Source organism: Talpa europaea (genome assembly GCF_964194135.1).
Source record: "Talpa europaea genome assembly, chromosome: 2".
In the NCBI taxonomy this organism is placed as follows: Eukaryota; Metazoa; Chordata; class Mammalia; order Eulipotyphla; family Talpidae; genus Talpa; species Talpa europaea.
Genome location: NC_140068.1, coordinates 120021405 through 120049268, shown reverse-complemented (window position 1 = coordinate 120049268; position 27864 = coordinate 120021405). Strand labels below are relative to the sequence as shown.

The following is a 27864-nucleotide window of genomic DNA, read 5'->3' as shown; positions in this document are numbered from 1 at the left end:
GCAACCGAATGACCTGACAAATGGCCACACTCATGCAGCTCAGCGAGGCGCCCGGCTCCAGGTCTTGGCCTTCTCTGTTAGGCTGTAACAGCAGCAATTAGTGGCTTGGCTAATTGCAAAGCTTCTGAACTTTTTCTCTCCAAGGTTGGCTGCTGGGGGCCTCCACCTTCTGGCAGATCAGCATGGTGGGGGCCAAAATCCACTGACCCCAAACTCTGAAGATCCAAAAAACGGCTGAAATCCTGAAGACTGAATTAATCCACCCCCTTCTGCAATCCCTTATGTCTTATCGGTCAACCCACTCTAAAATATGATAATTTTTAGCATTTTCCCTGGGGCTATCCTCACCAGCAACCTCCTCCAAGGGGCACCCCTGTAAAAGACTTTTGGCTTTAACCACCAGTTACAACCTGATTAGACAGTTCAACCCAGGTTAATCCCATGTCAGTGTCTACAAAATTCTGCAACAACAAAAAAATCTTTGGGAATGACTTCATCCTGGGCCTTGCAGGCTTGTTCTCATCTTCCTGCCCAAGTCCTATCCTGAAACCACACACCACCAGACCCTCAGTGGGGCCAGGAAGCACTCTAGCTTGACCCACCTGTCTGTGTTTACTGGGGCCGGAGGTGCTGGAGCAGTGCTGCATGTCATGTGTCTGCCTTTGGTCAATCCAGACTTCAGGTGGGACAGAAAAAAATGGCCTAGACCCTGGAACAAATGGGGTTCCAGTGATCAATACAAGTTCTACCCAGGAGTATAGATGACAGCAACCTGAAGAAAGAAGGCCCAGACTCTAAATGAATATTTCACTATAAAGCTACTTAAGAGGAAGTTTGTCCAGAACACCAAATCATGTTGGTGTTTTGTTTTGGGGGTTACACTGATTAGTAAATATCTGAATCTTGAGGTGGGGGGGATCTGTTTATATTGTAAAAATCCCTTCACAGGAGCATCCACACTGGTAGTTAATTGAATAAATGGGAGGAAGGTAATAACTGGGTGGTATCATGGATCATTGCTGAATCATCCTACTATGGTCTAGTTAGTCCTTTGTGTTTGATTGAGTCACAGTTGGAAATTGAAATTCAAGTAAGTATTGTTGTGGGTGGCAATAAAGTGTGTACTACCTATTGGCCTTGGAAATTCTTCTTAAATCTTAAAACCAGGGCCCCCCTGGTGGCTCAAAGGGTTAAGACACAACCTATGCAGCTATCCGCAGGCACTGCAGCATGAGTTTGATCCCCGGCTAGGGAGCTACCCACATGGTGCAGCAGACCTCTCGTGTCTCACCTGCTGCTCCCCTCAGCAGTGTGTTTCAGTCAATCCACCTGTTCTGTTCCCCACTCTGTCTATGGTGAATCCTCTTACCCCCCACACCTCTGGCCTGTACCCCAGTTCTTGTATGCATAAATAATTAAGTCTTTTAAAAAATAAAACCAAATGACATGTTTAACTTTTTTTAAGACTTATTTTATTTACTTATGCATACAAGAACTGGGATGTAGACCAGAGGTGTGTGTGTGGGGGGTGGGGGGTGAGAGGATTCACCAGAGACAGAGTTGGGAGCAGAACAGATGGATCTACTGAAATACACTGCTGAGGGGAGCAGTGGGTGAGAAAGGAGAGGTCTGCTGTGCCATGTGGATAGCTCTCTGGCCAGGGAACCAACTCATGCTGCAGTGGCTGGCAATAGCTTGATAGTACTGAGACTTTAATCCCTGAGCCACCAGGGAGGCCCATGTTTAAAATTTTTGATTAACTTAGAGCAAAGGAAAATTAAAGTAATATAATACATTCTTTTGTTAGATGCTATATTTGTTACATGTTATATATATCACACAAAAGTTAGCAGCTCAGAACAAATGTGTATTACCTTCCACAGTTTCCCAGGGTCAGAAATCAAGGACAGGTATAGTGCCAGGAAGGCACAGAGCTGGTTCTCTATGATGCAAGCAGATGGGTAAAGGAGAGTCCTGGAGCCCTCGGCACCCCTGCCTGCCGTGTACCTGGTAAATTCAATACAAGCCCGAAAAAGCCACCAAGGGTTCCAGGACTCTCCTCCTTTACCCATCTGCCCGATTATAGAGATCCAGTTCTGTGCCCTTCCCAGCACTACAACAGTTATAACTGAGTGCTTCTCACTCAGGGTCTCTCTCAAGGTTGCAGTCTAGTTGTAGCCACAGTTGTATCATCTGATGGCTTGACCTGGGCTGTGGGACTATGAAACATGGCTAACTTGTGTGGCTGTTGGGAAAGTCTCAGTTCCTTCCTGAATGTTCCCAAGAGGCTTAGTTCCTAGCCATGTGCAATTTTCCATAAGGCAATAACTACTAAAGTGACTAATTTCCCCCAGTGAGTGGAGACAGAGAGAGATGGGGAAGATGGGGATTGTGGAACCAAGGTGGGAATTGCAGCAAGTTTTATGACCTAGACCCACAAGCACACACACATCAGCCTCAACCTGTCAGAAGTGATTTGTTAAGTATAGCACACACTCAACAGGAGGGAATTAAGCTCCACCTCTGGAGGGGAGGTTTATCAAAGAATTTGTATACATATTAAAACCAAACTTAAAATTTAATATTGTTTCAGGACTTTTTTGTATGCAGAAGAACTGGGGTGTAGATCAGAAGCACGGGGGTGAGATGATTCACCAGACACAGAGTGAGGAGTAGAATAGGTGGATCTACTGAAATACTGAACAGAACAGGTGGATTTACTGAAATACACTGCTGAGGGGAGAAGTGGGTGAGGCAGGAGAGGTCTGCTGCACCATGTGGGTAGCTCCCTGGCCGGGGATTGAACTCAGGCCAGAGCAATGCTAGCACTGAGACTTAACCCCTAATCCCCCAGGGAAGCCCTGTGTCAGGACTTTTAAATCAATGTTTCTTTTATGGGAGTATTTGTCTTTCACATTTAAAATTTCACTTTCAGAAGGAATGAATTAAAATTTGAGACAGAGCAAGGAAATACAACAATATTTGTAAGTTTTCTTACAGTTGCCTTCTCTAACACTCCCTACAAATAATTGCCACAAAGTTGAGAACATATTTTAGCTAGATCAAATAGTTTCAAGACATGGATGTCATAACCATAATGCCTTAAAATAATATTGTTTTTCTTATTTAAGTTTCAGTTTTTTTAGAGATTTATTTATTTATGCATATAAGAGCTGGGGTGCAGGCCAGAGGTGAGATAAGGGGTTGTGAGAGGAATCACCAGAGAGAGTGGGGAGCAGAACAGACAGACTGACTGAAATGCACTGCTGAGGGGAGCAGCGGGAGAGACAGGAGAGGTCTGCTGTGCCATATGGGTTAATTCCCTGGCCAGGGATCAGACTCATGCTGCAGTGGCTGCTGTTAAGTTCATAGTGGTGAGACTTAACCCCTGTGCCATGAGGGATGCCCTTAAGTTTCAAATTTAAGTCAACAAGTGAATAGCAATTATCAGATGGTTTTGCTCATGTGCAGAATATAAATAACCAAAGCAAACAAACTGACAAAACACAGTAACATGAACCCTTAGACTCTGGAGATATGGTGGCTACCAGAGATTGGGAAGGGTGGGAGCAGAGGTAGAGGGGGGTGAACTGACAGTGTTAGGACCTAGGACTTTGGTGGGGGGTGAGGGAAGAAAATACATATATCTCGAGGTGTAAAACTGTGCTCCTGAAATTGTATCTAGTTTTGTAAAGGAATGGTAACTGAATAAAACATGATTAAAAATAGATGTTTTGGGGCCTCCCTGGTGGTCTGGCAGTTAAGTCTCAGTGCTATCACCCTAAGGCCGGAGTTTGATCCCTTGCCAGGGAGCTAACCCACAAGGCACAGCCGACCTCTTCTCTCTCACCCACTGCTCCCCTCAGCAGTGTATTTCAGTAAATCCACCTGTTCTTTTCCCCACTCTGTCTCTGGTAAAATCCTCTCACCGCCCTTGCATCTCTGGCCTACACCTCATTCTTCTACATAAAAATAAATAAATAAAATCTTTTAAAAAAAATAAATATTTTTTTTATTTTTTAAATTTATTTATTTATTTTTTAAAATAAATTTTATTTTTATATTCCCCATACAATTGCAATCCCCCATTCTGACCCCAATCCCTCCCCTCCCGCCCCCCACCCCCCAAAAAGTGTCTCTGTTTCATAGTTTTTTGTTGATTTTGATTTTCACTTTCTTATAGTTATTCATTTTCCTGGTCCCTTATTTAAGTTTTCTAGATTCCTGCTATGAGTGAGACCATCTGGTATTTTTCTTTTTCTTTCTGGCTTATTTCGCTGAGCTTGATCCCTTCCAGCGCCATCCATGTTGCTGCAAATTGCATGTGTTTATCTTTTTTGAATGCTGAGTAATATTCCATGGTGTATATGTACCACATCTTCTTGATCCAGTCATCTATTTTTGGGCATTTGGGCTGTTTCCAAAGCTTAGCTATTGTAAATAGTGCTGCTATAAACATAGGGGTGCAGGTGTTCTTTGGAATTGATGTTTCTGTGTCCTTTGGGTAAATACCTAGGAGTGGAATTGCTGGATCATATGGAAGCTCTATGTTTAGTAGGTCCAGAAATCTCCACACAGCTCTCCATAGTGGTTGGACCAGTTTGTACTCCCACCAACAGTGCAGGAGAGTTCCTTTTTCTCCACACCCTCGCCAGCATTTGTTGTTGCTAGTTTTTTTTAATATGTGCCATTCTCACTGGTGTAAGATGGTATCTCATGGTAGTTTTGATTTGCATTTCCCTGATGACAAGTGATGTTGAACATTTTTTCATATGTCTGTTGGCCATTTGCATTTCCTCTTCAGAGAAGTTTCTTTTTAGCTCTTCTGCCCAATTTTTGACTGGATTATTTTCTTTGTTGTTGTTGAGTCTCATCAGCTCTTTGCAGATTTTTGTGATCAGTCCTTTATCATTAGTGTTGGGTGCAAAAATGTTCTCCCAGTTGGTGGGGTTTCTCTTTGTCTTTGTTATTGTCTCTTTTGCTAAAAAATAAATATTTTAATGTTAGTTTGTTAAGATTGTGAACAATATTGACTAAAATGCCAATTGTTTTACCCTGTTGATTTGTTTTAACTCAAAAAAGTTTTTTTCTTTGTTTCTTTTCTTTTTTTTTTTTTTTTTTGGTAGCCTTCTGATACTGTGTTTGTGCTGGCGAAGCTTTCACAGTGATCCTCTGCTCCTCAGAAGGGGAGCACAGGTGTCCCGTCCAGACACACTCATACAGCACAGCCCCCAGAATAGGCCCGGCTGACATGTTCTTTCATTTTTGACGAGCTTGTAAGAACTTGAGCCTTACAGGGGAACTCCTGCAGTCCGCCCGGGCACACAGCAACTGCACTTTTGGGTGCTTTCTAAACTTTCTGGATATAAGATGAGCAGTTCTTATTTCCAGGGATTTGGGACAGCCCATTTCAGTTACAGGGTATATTGAAGTCTCACCAAAGTCAGTAGATCAAATGCTGGCCCATCTGAATAGCTGTAGACACTCTCCCAAGGAAAAGAAAGCACTGTGAGTTCAAAGGGCAAATAGAACCACACAGGCCAGGACGTTACCTCAGAATGCTGAAATGCCAATTCTTACTCCACATCATCTTCAAAAATATTTGCCTAATGAAATTGCTTTCACTTTCAGAATAGTGTGAACCTCCTGCCTTGCTCTATACACCTAGTTTACCATCAAGAGAACAGTTTTGGTGTGATCCAGATGGAAATGGTTAACTCCAAACTAGGAACTCAGCTTTTCAAGAACTGACTCTATTCAGTTAGCATTCTATAAAAAAATACAACATCTTTCCTGTGGTTTTAAATGCCACTGTGGAGACAGTGAGGTGCACCACAGCTGGAAATGTGGAGGAAAGCGGGGAATGGCTGGGGGTCCAGAGAACAGCAGCAGCAGGGGCGGCGGGGCCTGATCTGAGGACACCTTAGGGGGTGTGAGGGAGAAAGGCCTGAAGATAGCGATGAGCAAAGACCCCACCCACCTGCCAGCCCCCAGGTACAATGTTGGGGGGAGAGGAAGCACCCCGGGGGACAGGCCCTGCAGGGAGCCATGTCCTCAGGAGACCAGGTTTCTATCAGAGCTGCGAGCTGAAGGGACATCTTGAGGGAGGGCTTTGGTGATTTTACTGATCCTGGGCTGAGAACTCCAGGGACCACAGTGGGAAGGTTTCAGGGGTTCAGGAGATGTGTGAGAGGAGACAGAATAGGGGTGTGCAGACACACTTCTCTCTGGTGGAGATAAGAGTGAAAGCTACTTGGTGACAGACGCAAACAGGAAAAGGACATGGTGAGATTAGTCCGGCAGGTGGTGGAGGTGAGTCTGAGAGATGAAGATGGGAGGAGAGGAGTTGGGCGCCACCCTTGGGTTCTGTCGATGGAGATGAGGAGGTGTGGGGTAGCCAGGTGTCAGGTCTAGGGTGTGGACCCTTTCTTGGCCCTGATCCTGGGCAGAGTGCCTGACAGAGGACGGGTTCTCAGAGACGGGCATGAGTCCACTCCAGCCCTGGGGGCGGGGAGACGCTCACACCTGCACTCAGGTCGGCCTGGCCCTGCTGTTGGAGGTGACTTGGGGCACCAGGAGTGAGCCCTGGCACAGGCCCCTCTTCCTCCCTGCTGAGGGAACAGAAAGCCTGGGGTGGGCGTGGGGGACCTGTGCTCTTAGACCCAGTAGATCCACACCTTGTAGTGTTGTGTCAACAGTGAGATGTTCTTTCCACCTCCAGGTGATTTTATTCAAAAATTGAGTTTCAGGGCCTTCCCGGTGGTGCAGGGGTTAAAGTCTCGGCACTATGAAGCTCTCAGCAGCCATTGCAGCCTGAGTTCAATTCCCAGCCAGGGAGCTACCCACATGACACAGCCGACCTCTCCCATCTCCCCTGCTGCTCCCCTCAACAGTGTATCTCAGTAGATCTGCCTGTTCTGCTCCCCACTCTGTCTCTGGTGAATCCTCTCACCTCCCACATTTCTGGCCTGCACCCCAGTTCTTGTATGCATAAATAAATAAAATATTTTTTTAAAAAAATGAGTTTAAAAAAACTGAGAAACAGGAAATAGAAGAAATTATTTTAATTTTCTGGGGTATAGTCATTAAAGAACTAGAGAGAGGTGGTGGGCTGGGAAGAACACGGAACCCTCAGAGATGGCACAAGGGCTTCTGAGCCCTCTTCTTCTTCAGTCCCTGCCCCACTCCTCACTCTGACACAAGCAGTTCAAAACTCCTCACATTGGGTGCCCATCCTCCAGGTCAGCCTCCTCCCACCAAGCACAGCTGAGGTCCTTCCACCTGTTGAACCAGAATCCGGAGCAGCGCGGCAGCGCCCCCGTGTGGCCACGGGGCTGAGCACAGGAGACCAGAGCTGCCCTTTCTCCTGCTCAGTCAGGCCCTGCAGAGGGCTCCTGGGGCTCCCAGCAGCACAAAGAGGGCTTTGAACACAAGAGGAGCCCCCATCCATGTCAGGTATGAAGTATAAAGTGTTTCCCAAAACCCCACACTTATATCAGTGTTTCCTCCCCGCTGAGTCACCATGGACTGCCTTGGGGCTGTAGGATCTCCTGTCATTACAGCAGGTCCCAGGTGGGGAACCCCACAAACAAACGGGGTGCCCTCAGTCACCTGAGATGGAACATAAGACACCTGAATCCCTGTTCCTTGCTCCTTCCACTGCTTCTAGAGTTGGACTCAGTCTAGTGTGTCTCTAACCATGGGATGGGGAGGGGAGGAGCTGCCTGGGGTGTTAGGTCCTGGGGTGACCTGGGGACACCCTGGGAAAGTAAGGCTAGAACAGAAATCAGGACATGAAAGGAGCAGAGGTTACAGGAGGGGAGAGGAGCGAGGGGAGGGAACTGCCTGGCCTGGGAGATAGCTGTGGGCAGTCTGGAGAGGGTCTCCAGGTTCTGGCCTGAGAGAGCAAAGGGGAGAGGCTGTGCCACCCCTGTAGGCACCAGCCCTAGTCCCAAATTCCAGGGGTCTCCAGGCTCCCACCCCCTGTGGACGACCTCCCCAGTAACTGGTTGTCATGGTCTCAGTTGTCCCTTCCTCCCCTGTGACAACCAGGCCAGGGACCCGAGGGCCTGTGCTGACCTTCAGCAGCTGCTGACCCCACTGAGGCTACAGGCATCAGTGATGGCCCCACAGATGCCCCACAGCCACTTCCCAGCAGCAGTTCTGACACCCTCCGCAGCTGCTGCTCAAGGGGTTCCCTCTCCTTCGGGGACATGCACCCAGACCCGCAGGCTGGGTCCTCAGATTCTTTGCCGCCCACAATCCATGAACTTAGGAGCTCCGCAGCCCCACCCCAATGTCTTTTCTACCTTGATGAGCGACCCAGGGCTTGTGGAGTGCAGAGTAAGTGTGTTCCATGCAAATTCATAAGTTGAATACTAATCCCCAATGTGATGGTATTTGGAGGTGGGGCCTTGGGGGATGATTAGGTGATGAGCTAGGGCCTCATGAATGGGATTATGTCCCTGGGAGACACTCCAGAGAGCTCCTCACCACATCCACTGTGTGAGGGTACCGTGGGAGGGCAGCCAGCTATGAATAGGGAAGAGAGCACTGGAATTTGCTGGCACCTTGATCTTGGACTTCTCAGACTCTAGGACTGCGAAAAATGAATTTCTAGTGTGCATGTATCAGTTTATGATGTTCTGTTATCATAGCCCAAATGGACAAGTGTTCAAAAGCCAGGAGACTGTTCCCCAGAGTCCCATGTGCTGCAGTGTCCCTTCAGTTGTCATCTGGGTGACAGTGTTGTGACCCCCAACCGGATGGACACACTTCCTGGCCCAAGAGACATCAGAGGCAGTTGGTGGCTGGCACCACCTGTCTTCTCAGCTGTGTGGTGAGAGGCTAAGGAAACTGAGATGAAATGATAGTAGCAAACACACACAGATCTCAAGAAATGCCCATTTTGAACAGTTGTGTCCCCCAAAATTCATACATTGAAGTCCTATCCCTCAATATGATTGTACTTAGAGATACAGCCTTTGAAAATATAACTAAGGTTAAATCAGGTCATAAGCCTGGGGCCCTAATCTGAGAGGACTGGTGGTTATGAGAAATATCAGAAATCTCTCTCTCCCCAACTTGTGTGCACACACACACATGCACACATGCACACACACACGCACTCACGCACACAGAGGAAACACCATGTGAGGCCATGTTGTGAAGTCCCAGCTACAAATCAGGAAGAGAACCCTCATCAGACACCAGCTTTCTAGCACTTTGATCTTTGATTTCTAGCCTCCAACTGCTTGAAAATGCTGCAGGGGCCTTGTTGCCCCAGCCGGATGGGATACTGACAAGCAGGAAAGAGAAAGGGCCTCACACCGTGGGGCTGAAGATCTGCTTTTTATTCTTGGTCATAGAGAGAGAAAAATTTATTAGAGTATATTGGGCAGTGGATCGTACATGTCAGCAGACTGTAAGTAAATGGCACGGAAAATTATCTGTTTAGAAATTAGTATTAAACAATTTGGCCCACTTGACAATGGGAGATGATTTATTGAACATGCCTGACAAGCATTACAACACAATAGTTATAGTAGGTCCTTCCTTTGCCTTCTCTTGAAGTTTCTTGGGAAAGTTTTTAAATGAAGTTAACTGTGTGAAGAAGTTTCTAGGTAGAAAAAGTTCTGATAGCTGAGAAGCAGCTGGTCTCTGGCTGAAGGCCATGTGAATAGAAGAGTCTCTTGATGCTGAGGCTTTAGCTGATAGGGATGCACTGGCGGCTCTCCACTGTCTTAGGTAATGGTCTAGCTGAAATAATAAGTTTTAGTGTTAGGTTTGGTTTTTTATCTATTAACCTTGACGGCTACCGTCTAGCTGAAACCTGTAGGAGCCAGTAGTCCATGGGAATAAAATACTCTGATTGTCTCTGCTCTACACATGATAATGCATTTTTTTGATTACTAAAAATGAATAAATAAAGACCTGCCGAGTCTCTCGGCAGAAGATACTAGCACCTCACCGAGTGTCAGTGTCTCCTCACTGCCTCATCCCCTTCCCCTCAGCCCCTTTCGCTACACCTAGGCAGTCTTTTCCTTTCAAGGACTTCTGACCCGACATTTTGCCGAAAGCTGGTCTGCGGCAAGAAAACATACTTCTTTCAACCCCCTAGTGTGTGTATTTGTTGACCCAGCCTGAGCAGACCAAGGCCACTCCAAACCAAAATCCAGGCAACTCTCCCTTTCAGTTTCAGACGTACCAGCTTTACAGGACTGTCACAGCGTATATTCATGTGCTGTCATTGATATGCAGTGACATTCTGTGCCAGGCATGGTTCTGGGCCTGGTGATCATTTCATGAAATCAGAGAAAAAAATACTGCTTCCCTGATGCTTCCATCTGACAGGAAAACAGACAACAAATGAGAACATCGCAAGAAGAATAAAGTGTGATGTGTGTTCTTGTCCATCACTAACAAAACAATGATCCAAATAAAAGCATCTTTTATTTTCCCCCTTCTGCTGGGTGACAGGGTCAGTGGGCAGCTTCTCTGCTCCATGTACACGAGCAGGAGGTGCAGTGGTCCGGAACACCCAGGAGGGTCCCTCCCAGGACGACAGGGGGTGCAGGCTGTGGGCTGGGGCTCACTGGGGCTGCTCACTGCGTGGTTTGGCTGTTCCCAGCTCGGCTCCTGGGCTCCAGGAGGGAGTGTCGCCTGTGGACAAGTCAGCCCCACTGGGGATCTGGTGTCAGATCCTCAGAATTCAAAGTGTCATTGTCCCAAAGCTCTTCAAAGGTCAAAGGGAGGGAGGTGGTCACATCCCTAGGTAGGCGGTGGCGGCGTCACACTGCGGAAGGGCATGTGGGGTGGGTGTTGTCGAGCCCGTCTTGGGAAAAGGCCCCTGTACAGTGTGTCAGAAAGTGACAGGAGTTAGAGGAAAACTCCAGCAGGGTGGACGCCCAAGGCAAGCAGATGGGAGGGGCACTTGCCAATAGGGTGGTCAGGGCGGGCCTCACTGGGTGATAGTTGAGCAAAATTGAAGCAGGAGACTGAGGCACACAGGGACTTGCAGGGACCCCTTCCTGGGTTGCCTCTACGTGTATAAGGCTGCGCGGCGCAGGCACTCAGGCTGTGGTGGGAATGGAGGGGCTCAGTTAGCCAGACTCCTGCAGGGAGCTGTGGGGACCCCCTTCCTGCTCTGGCCCTCAGAAGCCCTGGGCTGGGGAGGGAGGAGGCATTGCTTTGGGAGGAAGATGGTGGCGTGGTGAGGGTGGGGGGAGAGAGCTGCGGTGGGCAGCTCACTCAGTCTCTAGTCTCTCCCGCGTGGCCAGGGTGGTGGTGACTGCCGTGAGGACCCTGGGGCTATCGCACTGCGGGGGGCTGGGCATGTGAGGAGGGCGCTTCACCTCTGGTTTTCTCCCCCACACCTCACAACCACCATCTAATCATAAGAAAACTTCAGACAAACTCGAATGACTGACATTGTACAAAGTATCTGTCCAGTACTCTTCACAGCTTTCAAGGTCATGGAAACAGGTAAGAACTCAGAAACTCAAAAGAGTGTAGAAAAACGGGTGAAATCCAAAACGAGTCTGTAGTGTTGCCAAAGGTATTATACCAGTGTTAGCTTCTCGGGCTTAGCATAGCTTTGTTAGATGTTAACATCAAGAGAAACTGGGTGAAAGGTGTAGGGACCTACCTCTGCGCTAGCTTCACAGCATTTCTGTAAATCTAATGTGATTCAAAGAATAACTTTAAAAAGTGAAATGAGGGCCTCCCTGGTGGCGCAAGGCCTTAAGTCTCAGCACTGTGAAGCTATGGGCCACCACTGCAGCACAAGTTCCATCCCTGGCCAGGGAGCTACCCACATGGTGCAGCAGACCTCTCCTGTCTTCCCCGCTGCCCCCCTCAGCAGTGGATCTGCCTGTTCTGCTCCCCACTCTGTCTCTGGTGCGTCCTCTCACCCACCCAGCCCGGCACCTCTGGCCTATACCCAAGTTCTTCTACAAAATAAATAAAAATTTTAAAAAATGTTACAGGCCTCTTCTTTTTCCTCTGCAAAGTAGGAACATATCAGGTAGTGGGAGAACACAAGGTCTTGGACACACATAAACAAGTTTCAAACCACATCCCTCCCCCACCCCCAAGTACAGAAGTAATGACTGACCTCCAGGAGGGTCACCCTCCGAAGTTCCTAGATCCCCCTCCCATGGCAGGAGCCATCTTCCCATTCTGTAACACGTGTCCCAGGCAGCGAGCTGGTTAGCAGCTGCCCACCCAGCAACCCCACCTTCTGAGGCCCGCTTTTCTGATGACCCCCTTTTCCCTGATGATCAAAGCTGGAACCCTCCACTCCCTCTGCACCACCCCTGCCCGCAGCGGTGTGACTATGTGCTCCAGCCCCTGCAGGACACGCTGCAGAAGCCTGCCCTGTGCACAAGGCTCACACATGCGGGTGCAGACAGGGCTTTGGCTTTGTTTCTAGCACCGGAACTGATCTGAGAGCTCGCTGCCTCAACAAAGCTTGTGCAGATGCAACAGCACCAGGAGATGGTGCCGGAGTGATGGACAGCTCTCAGAGGAGGCTGGATACAAGTCATCAGTGATGGTCAGCAGGCATTGGTGCCAGAGATGTCAGTGTCACAGCTTGTAGAGATGCCATTGTACCAACAGCAAACAGCCTTAGAGAGGCTGGGCATAAGCCATCTGCAAACAGCTCTTTTAGAAACACCAGGGACAGGGGCCTCCCCAGTGGCGCGGTGGTTGAGCGCTGGGTTGCGAAGCTGCCTACAGCCTCTGCAGCGCCAGTTCTATCCCTGGCCGCCGGGTGAGGGTCCCACATGGCACGCAGACCTCTCCTGCCGCCCGCTGCTCCCCTCAGCAGTGTACTTCATCGGTCTGCCTGTTCTGCTCCCTGCTCTGGCTCTGGTGAATTCTCTCACCCTCCCGCGCTTCTGACTGTACCCAGTGCTTGTATAAATAAATCTTAAAAAAAAAAACAACAAAAAACCCACCAGGGACAGACTGACGATGCTCTCTGCAGGCAATGTTAGAGGCAGGGCCAAAGGGAGTTATAGTGATCAAGTCTCCAGAAAGGTCTCAAAATATATTGTGATTTTGAAGTCTGCGGAGGACTTTACAAAGATCTTTCTAGGAGTACTTACAAATCTGACCTGCAGCCGTCTATCAAGTGGCTCAAGCTGGCTCCTGCTCTGGCTTGTATCCTCTTCAGGGTGCCACCTTTCAAGCCTGAGGGGTCCCTTTATAATCCCAGCTCTTTCGTTGGTGCCAGTGGAGCTCCAATCAGATTGGCCCATTTAGAGCCCTGCATAGTCTCATAAACCTTCAATGGTACCTGTGAGAGCGTGAACCTGATTGGTTCATTTATAATTCTGGCACTGTATTCATAAATGAAACACCTGCCAGCATGTCCAGATGCTTGAGGTCAGGTAGTGTCTCTCTGAAGTGCAGGCCGCTGTCACTAAGAGCCCACTAGACAGGACCACAGTCTGCACACAGTAAAGTCCCCTCTCCCCACGGCATCAGGGATCACAGTGGGAGTGGGCTTTAGCAGGGCCAGAAACTCACCTGAGCAGCCAGGCTCCCCTCTATCACAGCCCACCAGGCCGGTCTACCACCTGCCACAGCACAGCCCAGGTCAATGCTGCCAGAGCTCAGGGATGCCCACAGACTGCACACTGAGCTTGGGGCCGGGCACAACATGGGCCTCTCTCCCCATGGCTTATGTCAAACCTTGCTGCCGAAGCGGCCTCAGCAAAGCTGGTCACACCCCACTGGTTGCACCAGGTGGCAGGGGTCCTCATTTAATGTAACTGCTAGAAAATGACCACTGGCCAGTTCTGCCCCCAGAGGACAATCTGTCCCCAGAGGACAAACCCACTGAGGCTGCTGTTCCCTCTTGAGTGGCTCCTGGCAGTGTGGACAGCACGTGGCCCCTCGGTGAGTTTGAGAGTGACTCGGCTGTGACAGGCCTGGCAGAAGCTGTGGCCACAGAAGCTGTGGCCCAGGGGCCCCTGTATTCCAGGCAGACACTGCAGGTCCCCTCTGCCAGGAGGGTCCAGTCACGGCCTTGTCATGACTGTCCCACAAGGCGGGTAAGGAAGGGGAAAAAACGGAGGGCAGAGGAGACGGTCAGGGAGGAGGTGACCACACTTGCCCTGGTCAGGCTGCAGGACCCTACTCCCTGCCCTGCACACTCTCACCCTCTCCTGTCTCTGCTTCCCAAGGCACCCCAGGCCTTCCTCAACACGGACCCTCACCAGCATCTCTCTGCTCCCCACACCAGGCAGGGAGGGCTCACAGGGGCTGTCATCACCTCCACTTTCTCTCCCATCTCACTTGCTTTCATCACTAGAGCAACATCAGGAGGATTTTTTCAAATTTGACTTGTCAATAGAAGAGCTGCCTGGGCAGGTAGTGGGCGCCCGTCACTAAGAGGACCCAACCCTCAATCTGGATGTTTCCAGTGCATGTGACCACACTGAGGCCTCAGCCCCCTCAGCTCGCAGACCCTTCCTCACTGCAGCTGTCACAGCAGGGGACCCTGGGTGGTCAGAACCCTGGGTCTCCTGCTGTGTAGCCTGGGCTGGCTTCTGAGTCTCACTCCCCATAGTCATTAGTTACGCTGGGATTGTGGTATCTGACAACTCACAGGGCGTCATGGGTTAAACTGAATAATCCATGCAAATGTTTGTCTTATTTTCATTATTGCCTTTTTCTTCATTTTTTTTTTCATCATGAAAACTCAATTCAACACTTTCTCCCTCTCCCAGGGTTTTTTGTGCGTGTGTGTGTGTGATTGCACAACATTGTTACAGCAACAACAGAAATAAAAGAACTTTTATAGCAAAAATCTTACCTCCCATCCCAGTAGCAAATACAATAATAATACTTACCTTTCTGTGTTCTCCTCCAGTGTGGCCATGAATACAAGGAGATTCATCCTGAACACAATATTGGGTAGAGACTTGGGGACACCAGCTTGGGTTTGACATGAGATCCTCTCCCTGCTGTACATGGAGGGTTACCCTGGGGACATGAGAGAGCCCCAGAATGAGAAAGAAACATCAGTTCACCCACCTAACATTATACTTTCCACTAGGAGCTGAGGTGGACCCTGCTCCATCTCCCCTCCCTTCCTGGACTGCGGACAAAGGCTCAGCTCAGGAACTGGGGTGACCTGGGCTAATCCTGCCCCTGGGCCAGGCCAGCAGGCCACACACTCCTCCTTCCCCCTGTGGGACTCCCTCCAGCTCTGGTCTAGAGAGAGAGAAGCTGCAGCCCATAGTGCCCCAATTCTGAGGCCAGTGGGTTTTCTATGAAAGTTGGGGTTTGGGGGACGGAGCTGCCAAGGGTGAAGGTGCCACCACATCCTAGCAGGGGCCTGGAAGGGGTGTCCTCCCAGATCCTTACACCTCAAGGCAACCATGAGATATTTCTAAGCCTCCTCCTCTTTTTCAGGTCCAATTTTTACAGTCCTGTCCTGCTCAATAATGGCTTTTCCATGGAACTGTGTTTACTGAGGTGTTGTGCTGACACTCTTTATGTGCGATTTCAATTAATTTATTCTGGGACTTAATGTTAATTGATTTCCCATCATCTTATGCTGTGTATCTTGTTGTTCCTGTTATAAACACACACACACACACACAAATACTCCCATCTCCTTGGGAACCAGATCCTCACTCAGCACTGGGGGTTACTCTGACCCTCTGTCTCTGGTTCCCCTCAGAGCCGCCCTCTCTGCAGTGTCTCTACTCAGCAGTGTCTGAGCAGCCCCAGAAGTCCCTGCACCTCCTGCCTCTGCCCTTGTGGGAAACCAGCCCCTCACCCTCCATGACAGCGAGGAGGCGAAGGCAAAGTCCTGAGGTCAGTGATGGAGAAGTCGATTTACTTTTTTTTCTTTTGCTTAAGAACTTTTCTTTTTTTCCCTCATTGTATTATTGAGTTGGCATTGGTTTACACACTGTATGTGTTCAGAGGCACAGGGTCACCCCTCTTCAGATGTTTGTTACCACATCACACCCACCAAAGGGCCCCCATGGTCCTCCACCATAGCCTATTGGGCCCTCTTCCTACCTTGTTTCCTGCTCTTACCCCCACCTTATAGCTTCATTTCTGTACTCATATTTCTAGAGTTTGGTTTGGTTTTGTTTCATCTGTCTCTGCTTTGTTTCCTTATATTCCATATATGAATGAAATCATCCAGTATTTACTTTCTCCTTCAAACTTATTTCACTTAGCATAATCCCATCCACATCTATCCATGTTGCTGCAAATTCAATATTTCATCCTTTTCACAGCTGAGTAGTATTCCATTGTGTATATAGCTTGTGTTCTTTATCCCCTCATCTGCCATTGGGCACTTAGGTTGTCTCCATCACTTGGTTATGGTAGACAGTGCTGCAGTGACCATAGGAGGCGTATATTCCTTGGAAATAATGTTTTACCTTCTTGGATAAATGGAATGCTTGACCATGGGACAGGTCTATTTTGAATATTTTGAGGAACTGTCATTTGTTTTCCATTGGGGCAGGACTGTACTCATGTGGTATCCATAGAAAAGGGAGGTTCCAGGTTTCCTGCCCCACCCAAGGAAAGGTGGAGCTGAGAAGGGATGAGAAGTTACAGAAGGGGAGGTATAAGTGGAGCAAATAGACATGTGAAGAAGAAACCATGTTTGCTTCTCAGGCTTGGACTTATGCCAGAGAGTTCAGGACATGGAAAGAGACACGTGAAAGAGACAAAGACGTGGGTGAGGGACCCATGGGGAGGCGGACAGTGGTAGCTGTTATCTTGATGTGGATTTTGATTTTCCTCTTTTCCTTCCAGACTTGCCTGGCCCCTCCTGCCTCTGTCCCATGGGTCTCTAGCAGTAGATGCCTTAGTCTGTGGCAGGCTTTCAAGCCTCAGTGGGCCTGCTTAGAGCCAAGCCTATTTGGCTGGGCATTTACCCACTTGGGGGTTGGGTAACTTTGGGTGCTTCTTTTGGCAACTATTTTAACTATATTCTGTTCTCTTTCGCTATTGCACACTAATTCTCTATTGCACACTAAGTGTATTAAAGTTCGTTTATATTGAAGGTCTTATTAGAGAATGTTTTGTCTTTATGCAGCTGATGACAGATCCCATGTAGAGTGTGCAGGTTTGAGGGTCAGGGGAACCCCTCATTCTGTCCACTAACAGGAGCAGATTCCATTTCCACCCACCATGTACCAGAGTTCCTTTTCCTCCACACCCTTCAATGGGCCATTCTCACAGGTGTAAGGTGGTAACTCATTGTGGTTTTAATTGGCATTTTCCTGATAGCACATGATGATAAACATTTATCCATGTACCTACTGGCCACATGTGTGTCTTCTTTAGAAAAGTACCTATTTAGCTCTTCTGCCTCTGTTTTGGTTGGGTTGTTTTCTTGTTTTGGAGTTCTTTGTAGATCTTGGATAGTAACTCCTTCTGGATATATGAGATGCAAATATTTTCTCTGACTCAATATTGTCTTTTCATTTTAATGATCGTTTCCTTCACTATGTAGAAGCTTTTTAGTGTGATGTGAATCCATTGGTTTCTTTTTGCTTTTGTTTCCTTGGAGCACAGAATATAATATGGGCGGTGAAAATACTCCGCATGATATTATAATGATGGAACAGGTTTGTCCAACATCCACAGAAGGGACAACACCAGGACTTTGGCAACTATGACATGCTGGTCCATCACTGGTAACACACGTGTTCATCTGGCCTTAACACGTGATTTGGACGTGATGTGTGGAGAGTTTTATAAGTTGAACAGTGTAGTGTAATTTACTTTTGAAAGCATATTTCATGCACATACAAGAACATTTAAATAACACTCAGGGATACACATAATTAAGTCATTCCCCTCCACCCCCCAACATCCCAGCCAGGACATCTGCTCAAAGCCAGTTAGCAATTTATCATTTCTCTAGAATTTACAAAATAACACTGAAAACAATGATCAGAAAGAAATAACCCAATTTTAAAAGGGACAACAACAGTGTTGTAAATGAGTGGTGCCTCATTTGAAAAATGAACAAAAGACTTTAACAGCCACATCACCAAGAAGAGATACAGATAACAAGGAAGAACATGAACAGATGCTCAGCATCACAGGTCAGTAGGGAAAGACAAAAAGAACAACAGTGACTCCATCACACCTGGTAGGGGCTGAAAAATGCAAACCCTGCACAGGTGCTGCCCAGGATGTGGACAACATGCGCCTCCTCACTGCGGCCGGAATGCAAAATGGCGCGGTCACTGTGGAAGATCTTCAACAGTTTCTTTGAAAACCCAAAAACTTGACATACAGCCCAGTGGTCACTGCCCCAGCTAGTTATACAACCACTTAGAAACTTAAATTTGCATAAAACCCTGCATGCATGTAAATGCTTATAGCAGAACACCTGTAAGTGTGAGCTGTCCATAATGACTTTCTTCCAAAGACAACAATATCTAAAGAAATGGAAAAGATGGCTGACACCTGGAGTGGGGTGTGGGCATGCATAGTGGGTACAACTGGGCTGAGAGACTGGGCTTATAAGGGCGGTGTCACGGGGATGCCAGCAGAGCAAAAGAGAGACCAGAGGAGAACCAGCAGAGGCCACGAGAGAATGCCCAGAAAGAGTGAAGATTCACCAGGGGCTAGGAGTCCTAGCAGCCTCCTGGCACCCCAGCACTCCACCTGCCATGTACCTGGTAAACTCACTAAAAGCCTGAAAAAGCCACTGAGGGTTCCAGGACTGCTCCTTCACCCATCTGCCCAGATCATAGAGGTCCTGCTCTGTGCCCTTCCTGCCACTACAGGATGCTATAGGAAAATGCTACACAAGGAGGCGCAGACCAGAGGTGGGATGTGGGGATGGAGCCATTGCAGAGAATCGCTGCTCCTGACAAATCAGCCTAGTCACACCATAGAAGTAATTAACTTAAAGACATGACAATTGCACAAAAGAATGAGGCCCTCCCAACCACAACACTACCTCAGTGCCCTTTTTGCCTCGGGAAGATGAAGCTCTGCACCCAAGGCTGCCTCCTGGGATCGGACCTAACACACCTGCCCTCTTCAGGTGCAACAATTTCTGCCAAGTGTGTCTGCACAAGCATCTTATTCTTTCCGTGTGTGTGTGTGCGTGTGCACATGCGCCACTGAAAGGACTCTGGTGAAGCTTTTCTTAGAGGTGACCCAAGGACCCCCATCTGTGACCCCAACACTTCTCCCAAACATCACTCCTCACCAATGTCAATGTTATAAAAACAAGGAAAGTCTGAGAAACTGTCATCCAGGCAAACTGGATGGGATTATGCAGCATAAAATGGATATTAGCAAAAACTCATGAAAGTATGGCATTTAGTAATTATGTCAACATTGCTGCATTAGTTGTAAAAAAAAAAAAAAAAAAAAAAAAAACACTGGGGCCTCCCTTGGTGGCACAGGCAGTTGAGTGCTGCCCTGTGAAGCTGTCCGCAGCCTCTGCAGCGCAGGTTCAAGCCTGGCCGGCGGCGAGGGTCCCACATGGCGAAGCAGACCTCGCCTGCCTCGCCCACTGCCGCCCTCAGCAGTGTATTTCGTCAGTCTGCCTGTTCTGTTCCCCACTCTGTCTCCCGTGAATCCTCTCACCCTTCTGCGCATTTGGCCTGTACCCCGGTTCTTGTATAAATAAATAAAATCTTTAAAAAACAAAACTGTACTCATGTAAGAAGAGTAAACAAAGTGGAGATGGTGTGGGATAAACAAGACCGTACTACTTTTGCAACTTTTCTGTCAATCTAACAGTATTCTTTAAATGTTATTTTTTTAAAATACTCGCAATATTTAATAGGTTATAGAAGGGAAATTTTTTCTCTTTTCCAGTTTCCGCAGGTATCGCTGTCCAGGACAGGAGAGAGGGGTTCTGGGAGAAAAGCTGGAAACCTCACACCCAGGGCAGGCTCCGGAGTCTCCTCTCCTCTGAGCCCTGCAGCTCTGACTCCTCACAGAGCATCTCACCCCAGGACGCGGCCCTCCAGGACCCCCAACTCTGCCCACCTCAGCCCCCGCCCCGTCCTGGCGGCTCCACCAGAATCCGGAGCAGCGCGGCAGCGCCCCCGTGTGGCCACAGGGCTGAGCACAGGAGCCCAGAGCCGCCCTTTCTCCTGCTCAGCCAGGCCCTCCCCAGGCTCCCTGGGCCCCCAGCGGCAGGACAGGGATCTGCACACAAGGGGGCGCCCATGTCCAGTGTCAGGTCAGAAGTCCCCAAATTTTCTTAGTCCCATGGACAAAGAGGCAAAACCGGGTTTCCAGGTCAAAACAGCTGATTCCCAGATTATGGGCAGATTTCCCCAAATACAGATGTTCCTTCAGTCTTGAATGGAACCTTGGACTCCAGAGTCTCTGTACTTTGTTTCTGCTTCTGCTTCCAGGGGTGAAAGCACCTCCTGGGAATTAACATTCAATTCTACCCAGGAGCCCAAGTCCTCTCCCAGGAAAAGGACATGGTTCCAGGAAAAAGACAAGGCCCGAGGGCGACCATCCATCCACATCTTGCAGCAGAGGGGGTGCGGGAGTGATCAGAGCTGGGGAGAGACATAGGGGAGCTGGGTGGTGGTATGGGAAGGAAGGTGGAAGGGCCGCACCTAATAGGAACAATAACTGTGGAAAGATGACCCACGATGTAAGGAAAAATATATATATATTTAAATCATTCTTTATCCTTGATGGGCCTCCCTGGTGGTGCACGGGGTTAAGCATAGCATTGTGGAGATATCCACAGTCTCTGCAGCATGAGTTCGATTCCCCAGCCAGCCACGGAGCTACCCACATGGCGCAGCAGACCTTGACTGTCTCGCTCACTGCTCCCCTCAGCAGTGTGTTTCAGTCAATCTGCTGTTCTGTTCCCCACTCTGTCTCTGGTGAATCCTCTCACGCCCCACACCACTGGCCTATACTCCAGTTCTTGTGTGCATAAATAAACAAATCTTTAAAGAAAAATTCTCCATCCTTGAATGAAGGGAGGGCCAAGGAGAGCCCCCAGGGTGTGGCTAGGAAGATGGGGAGGCTCCTGGAAATGGAGCAGAGGATGAAAATGGGGCTAGGGGATGGGGTCCAAAAGGAGTTGTGGGGGAACCAGAGAGGACCGGGCAGGGGGAAGGGGTAGAAAGGGGGACACTGTGAGGGGAAGGTCTGTGTGGGTGACATGGGCTCTGGCTGGGGTTGGGAGAGTCTCTGTCTCTCCTGGTGAGACTGCAGAGGGGCTGGTGCTGTAACTGACCAGAGAATCACTTAAGTTTTGGGCCTTTCCTGTCCATGCAGGGCTGGTGTGACTCAAACACACACACTCAGGCTGATGAAGGAGAGAGAGGAGGAGAGGACAGATGGTTAGGAGGACGCCCCCATTTCCTGAGCCACAACATCCTCCCCAACTCCCCAATGCTGAGGGATCAGGAAGCCAAAAGGAGGGCAGAGCAAGGCCTGTGTCCCCTGGAGGACCAGGGGGCTGATTCTGGAGTTCCAGGGCCCCACTCCCTGCAGGCGGTTGCCGGAGTCCAGCTCCAACCAGGGCAGGGTCCCCGCAGGATGAGATGGTGTTGGCGGAATGGAGGGATGAGGGGAGGGGGAGCTGAGGTAGATGAGGTAGTGAGGAGACACTGACTCTTGACATCTCCCACTGATAACCTCAGCGGAGCTTTATTTTTACATCAGAAATATTTGATCATTACATCATGCAATCATGATTGATTTTACTTTTACAGTGTTTCAGAAATTAATGATCATTAACAGTACACAGTCCTTTTTTAATTTTCCCAGTCTATGATTAACTTGGTCACTTGGTTACTGCCGGGGACCAGCCTCTGGCAAAATGTCGTGTCAGGGGTTCCTGAAAGGATGAGACGGCCTCGGCGAAAACGAAAGGGCTGAGGGGAAGGGGATGAGGTAGAATGAGGAGACACTGACACTTGGTGAGGTGCTAGTATCTTCTGCCGAGAGGCTCAGCAGGTTTTTTATTTATACATTTTTTGCAAGCAGAGAGATGACATTATCATGTGCACAGAAACAATCAGTGCATCTCTTATTCCATGGGCTTTTGGCCACTACGTGCTCTCAGTAAGAAGGCAACCTTCAAGGTTAATAAAAAACTAAGCCTTACACTAGAACTCATTGTTTCAACCAAACAATAACCTAAGACAGTAGATAGCCGCCAGGACATCCCTATCAGCTAAAGCCTAAGTAAGAAAAGACTTTTCTTATTCTCATGGCCTTCACACCAGGGGCTGGCTGCTACTCAGCTATCAAAACTTTTTCTACCTAGAAACTCCTTAACTCAAATAGCTTCATTTAAACACTTTCCCAAGAAACTTCAAGAGAAGGCAAAAGAAGGACCCACTATAATGATTGTATTGTAATGCTTGTCAGGCATGTTCAACAAACCATCTCCCATTGTCAAGTGGGCCACACTGCCCAACAACTAATTTCTAAACAGACAATTTTCCGTGCTATTTACTTACAGTGTGCTGATACATATAATTTATTGCCTAATATACTTTCTGATAAATTTTTCTCTCTCTATGACCAAGAACAAAAAGCAAAGGGATGCCAGATCTTCAGCCCCACGGTGTGAGGCCTTTTCTCTTAGCTGCTTGTCAGTATCCTATCTGGCTGGGGCAACAATGCCCCCTGCAGCAGGTTACATTTACTTGGTTACACATTTCCCTAGGTGATGTATGTTAGTCAGAAAATAGAAACAGGTGCTGCACACAACGTGATTTATGCGGTCAAGCTAGGTAACTGAAACAAGGCTAAGCAGGCATTGTAAGATCGAGGGCGGCTTCCTATTTTCTATATAGAACCAAGGGGTCCCGGTACCATGGAAACAGTATGTGGGGTGTTTCTCTCGGACCATTTTGCCTCCCGGGGTGCCTCAGGGCCTTCGCTAGTGGGGACTTTAGCCGGGCTTGGTTCCAACAGCTCTATCAAGCGTGGCTTGTTAAAGAACTCAATGTTACTCATGGTAACTGAATTACAAATTGGAGAACATGGAGAATTATTGGGAATCGTTTCACTATCAATTGTGTCGGAAGGCTCATTTCTCAAACTACTGAGGTGTGCATTACCAAAACTGGCACTGGTGCCAACAGTTGTTGTGTTATTCTGAAGCTTATAGAAAATTTCCACGGTTTCAATAACTGCCACAAACAAATGAAAGGAATAGCAGGAGCCAGCTATCGAGTTTTCTTTTCAGAAATTTTCCTCACGCCCGGACCTTGTCAGACAGCATGGGTAGCATGGTCCACGCCATTCTCCTGGTGATTCTGTTCCCGGACGCCCCCCTTATAAGCCCTGACTCAGCCCAGTTAAATCCCACCTATGTATGCCCACACCCTACTCCAGGTGGCCTCCATCAGGCATGCATTCAGGACTGCAGGGATCCATCATCAATCTTAATGGCAAGAGGAAAGAAAAGCCTGACAATAATTTACCCTACACACACTGACTGTGGGGTAAAGAAAATGTCAGGCTTTTCTGCCCTTCCGCCATCAGGATGGATGATGGATCCTTGTCCTGGGTGCATGCCTGATGGCGGGCACCTGGAATAGGGTGTGAGCATAGGTAGATGGGATTCAGATGAGCTAAGACTGCTTTTAAGGGTGGCGTCACGGGGACGCCAGCAGAAGCTGAGAAAGAAGCCAATGAGAGAAGCAAAGACGCAGAAGCAGAGAACGCCAGAGAGCCCAAAGAGAGTGAGGATTTGCTGGGGGCGGGGAGGACTGCCAGCCTCCCGGCCCCCCAGCACCCCTGCCTGCCATATGCCTGGTGAACCCCAATAAAAGACCTGCAAAAAACCACTGAGGACTCTGACTCCTCCTTTATCCGGTCTGCATGGGATCAGAAAACCTGCACCATGTCCGGTCCTGTCCTCTACACTGACCATCACACACACTGACCTGCAGCCTGAGTGTAGCTTCCTCCTTTTCCTCCTGTGGGAGGGAGCACCATGTGAGACCAGGGAGAAGTCAGGCTATGAAGCCCTAACAGAATCCCCAAGTCTGGAACACAGGGAAGCTTCCAGAACTGTGACTGGACACTTACGACAGAACCAGGAAATATGAAGAGAGGAGATGAGAGGAGACTGGACCAACTGCCTCCTGGGTCTGCCCTCAGCAGGGACCTTCCCCTCCTCTGCCATTTACTGGAATCAGGGCCCAGCACCAGAATTATCAAGGGGAATAATGTGACTCATTTTCAAAAATGCTTTACAAAAGAGGGTTAGCAATCAGCTCCAGACTGGGCAACACACGTGTGTGGATGGTTGTAGGGTAAGTGTAGGGTAAGGAAAAAGTATCAGGCTTTTCTGCCCTCCCGCCATTAGGATAGATGAGGGAAGCCTGTGGTCCTGAATGCATGCCTGATGGCGGGCACCTGAAGTGGGTACACCTGGACTGAAAGACTGAGTTTGTAAGGGTGGACTCACAGGGATGCCAGCAGAAGTTGAGAGAGAAGCAAGAGAAGTAGAAGCCGAGAGAAGGCCGGAGAGCCCAGAGTGAAGACCTGCTGGGGGCTGGGAGGCCTGACAGCCTTCCAGCCTCCCAGCACCCCTGCCTGCTGTGTACCTGGTAATCCCAATAAAAACCTGCAAAACCACTGAGGACTCTGACTCCTCCTTTACCCGGTCTGCTGGATCAGAAAACCTGCTCCATGCCCTGTTCCTGACCCTAGAGTAAAAATCCATATCAAGTTTTTCGCCTTCCCGCCATTAGATTAAATGCATGCCAGATGGTGGGCACCTGGAGTAGGGTGTGGGCATGCATAGGTGGGATACACCTGGGTTGAGAGTGCAGCCCACAAGGGTGGCATCACGGGAAAGCCAGGGGAACAGCAGAACCACTAGAAGGAGGACAAGCAAGAGAGCAGCACCAGCAGAGAAGCAGAGGCCACTAGAAAACACAGGACAGTCCAGAAAGAGTGAAGACTTGCTGGGGGCTGGGAGGCCTGCCAGTGCCTATCAGCCTCCTGACCCCAACACAGCACCCCTGCCTTCCCTGTACCTGGTGAACTCAATAAAAGCCTGAAAAAGCCACCGAGGGCTCCAGGACTCCTCCTTCACCCATCAGCTCGGGTCATAGAGAACCTGCGCTGTGCTCATCCTGCTCTTACAATGGTGCTTCCCATTACCAGGTAGGGCTAGTTCTACCTGTGGCCTCAAAGCCCCCAGTGGACATGATCCCCACACTCCCTTCCCTATCTGAGCGCTTCTTCCTCCACATCACAGCTGCACCAGTGCAGCTCCAGTGAGCGCAGCTCCAAGGAGAACCAGGCCAGCAATGATGTCCACGGCGGAGTCGGGGGGCTGAAGAGAGGGATCTGGAAGGGAAGGGGAGACCCTGAGCCCCAGGCCTCATCCTGACCCTCTGAAGGTCTCCAGAAGGATTCTTGATGCCCCTGAGAAGCTTTGTGCCCACATCCCCCTCCTTACCCCAAGTCAGGAATCGGGGCTCCAGCAGCCCCTCATGCTGCACATGGCACGTGTATCTCTGTTCCTCTCCAGGAGGCACCACCACAGCCGCCCACTTCTGGAAGTTTCCATCACCCCCAGGCCTGGTCTCCACCAGCTCCATGTCCTGGGTCAGGTCTTTCCCATCTCGCTGCCAGGTCAGGGTGATGTCCGCAGGGTAGAAGCCCAGGGCCCAGCACCTCAGGGTGACCTTCTGGTCAGAGGTGGGGAGGCGGGTCACCTGTGTCTTTGGGGCCTCTGAGGAGAAGGGTGAAAACTTACACACTCTGGGTTTTTCTTTCATGGACCCTGAAAAACCCTCCTGTGACCATCCTCAGAATGGACAGGGCAGTGGGTTTGGAAAGAGGAGGCACAAAATCTAGAAACCAGCCTCGTCTGGGGAGTCTGGGATAATCTCTGCTCCTTAGAAAGTTCTAGAATTAGTTGACAACTCTGGATAGGAGGACGCAGTTCTCTAAGGAGGAGAGCACAGGCTTTTGCTCCTGACATGGGGACTCACAAAAGCAGAGTCAGATCAGAAAAATGTCCTCAGACCAATCACAAGACCCTGAGAGAAAAACTGATGGTTCCAGAGAGGGCTGCTGGGTCAAAAGGATCAGTGAGGGGTGATTTCAGGGCTGGTCTCCCCTCAGGCTCAGAGGAAAACTTCTGAGGAAAAGTGGGGTCCTCTGGGGAGTCAGGAAACCCAGGGGGCTCCTCCTCCCCTGACCAGAGAGGGGGCGCTGCTGTGACCCTGACTCCACCCTCCCCTTGGGTGCCGCCTGAGGGGGGTTTGGAGACCTCGCGGCCCCTCTTACCTACGCGCTGCAGCGTCTCCTTCCCGTGCTCCAGGTATCTGCGCAGCGACTCCACGCACCTGCCCTCCAGGTAGTTCCTGAAGTGCTCAGCCACTCCGGCCGCCTCCAACTTGCGCCGGGAGATCTGAGCGGCCGTGTCCGCCGCGGTCCAGGAGCGCAGGTCCCCGTTCAGGGCCAGGTAATCGGCGCCGTCGTAGGCGAACTAATGGTACCCGCGGAGGAGGCGCCCGTCGGGCCCCACGTCGCAGCCAGACATCCTCTGGAGGGTGTGAGAGCCTGTCCCCGCCCCGTCACCCCGCGTCACCCCGCGGTCACCCCGCCCGCCCCCGCCGGGAATAAACCGAAACTGACGCGGGAACCCCGCGGGGAACGTCCCGGGGCTCGTCCCGGGTCGAGGGTCCGGCGGGTCCCCCTGCCTCGGGGGACGCTCGGGCCGGGGTCTGGGGTCCCCGCCCGCCCGCGGGGGTGGGGTCGTGAGCGCCCCGGGCCGCCCCGCTCACCGGCCGCGCTCTGGTTGTAGTAGCCGCGCAGGTTGTTCAGGCTGACTCGGAACATCTGCGCGTTGCCCTTCGCGCTCCGCGTCTCCCCCTCCCAGTACCCCGGGCCCTCCTGCGCCATCCAGGGGGCCCGCGGCTCCGTCTTCCCACTCGCGGAGTGGCTGTCGAAGCGGTCGATCTGCGTGTCGTCCACGTAGCCCACGGAGATGAAGCGGGGCTCCCCGAGGCCGGGCAGGGACATCGCGGTGGAGAAATACCTCAGGGAGTGGGAGCCTGGGGGCGGGAGGGAGACCCGGGCTGACCCTCCTCCCCGCGGGTCCCGGGGAGACGGGGCGGAGGGGAGGGGGGCGAGGGGGCTCCTGAGATTGAAATGGGGCAGCGGAGGAGAAGGCTGGAGACTCAGAGGGGCGGCAGGAGGCTGAGAGGGACAGAAAGGGGTCTGGGCAGGTTGGGGTCAAGGGGAACAACAGGGTCAGAGGCGGGGGAGACTTGCTTTTTCTGGGACCTGAGCCCCCCGCCGGGGTTCCTCTCTCTATGAGACCTTTTCGCTCCTGAGCCCGCACTCACCTGCCCTGATTTCTGTCAGGGCCCCTGAAAGCAGCAGCAGGAGGGTTGGGGGCCTCATGACGGGTGCTCTTGGGTCAGGGGAGACTGAGTCCAGACTGGTGGCAGCTGTGATGCTGGCTGGAGTCTTTGGAGACCCTCCAGGCAATGGGGAGTGAGAACTGGGGGTGAGTCACCAGTATTCAAAGGAAATCTTGACATCTGTTGTGGGAGATGTGAAATGGTGGGGAGATGAAGAATCCCCAACAGTAACCTTCCCTGCCCCCTGCACAGCCCAGAGGGCTGAGACCCTGAGAACCACACCAGATACCTGGGACTTTGCCGCCCCCTCCTCTCCTGCTCCAAGGCCTTTGTCACACTGTTGCCTCCCTGAGTCCAGGCCAGGCACTGGGTCAGCGATTTTTCAAGCTTTTTTGTTTCAAGGTCTCTGCAGTTTTAAAATTAGCCAGGACCGGGCCTCCCAGGTGGCGCAGCGGTTGAGCGCTGGGTTGCGAAGCTGCCCGTGGCTGCGGCGCTGGTTCGATCCCCGGCT

General features: G+C 50.2%; 1 pseudogene across 1 annotated transcript in view; it reads right to left on the bottom strand.

Annotated features, from left to right (window-relative positions):
• Nucleotides 1–27393, bottom strand: part of LOC311167578 (popy Class I histocompatibility antigen, A-1 alpha chain-like) — a 59590-nt pseudogene extending 32197 nt beyond the window's left edge. The window contains exons 1-3 of the transcript in view: nt 27336–27393; nt 26772–27041; nt 26272–26547 (exon numbers count right to left, since the gene is read on the bottom strand). The product of the transcript in view is annotated as a popy Class I histocompatibility antigen, A-1 alpha chain-like (transcript). The remainder of the gene's footprint in view (nt 1–26271; nt 26548–26771; nt 27042–27335) is intronic.
• Between the last annotated feature and the right edge of the window lie 471 nt (nt 27394–27864).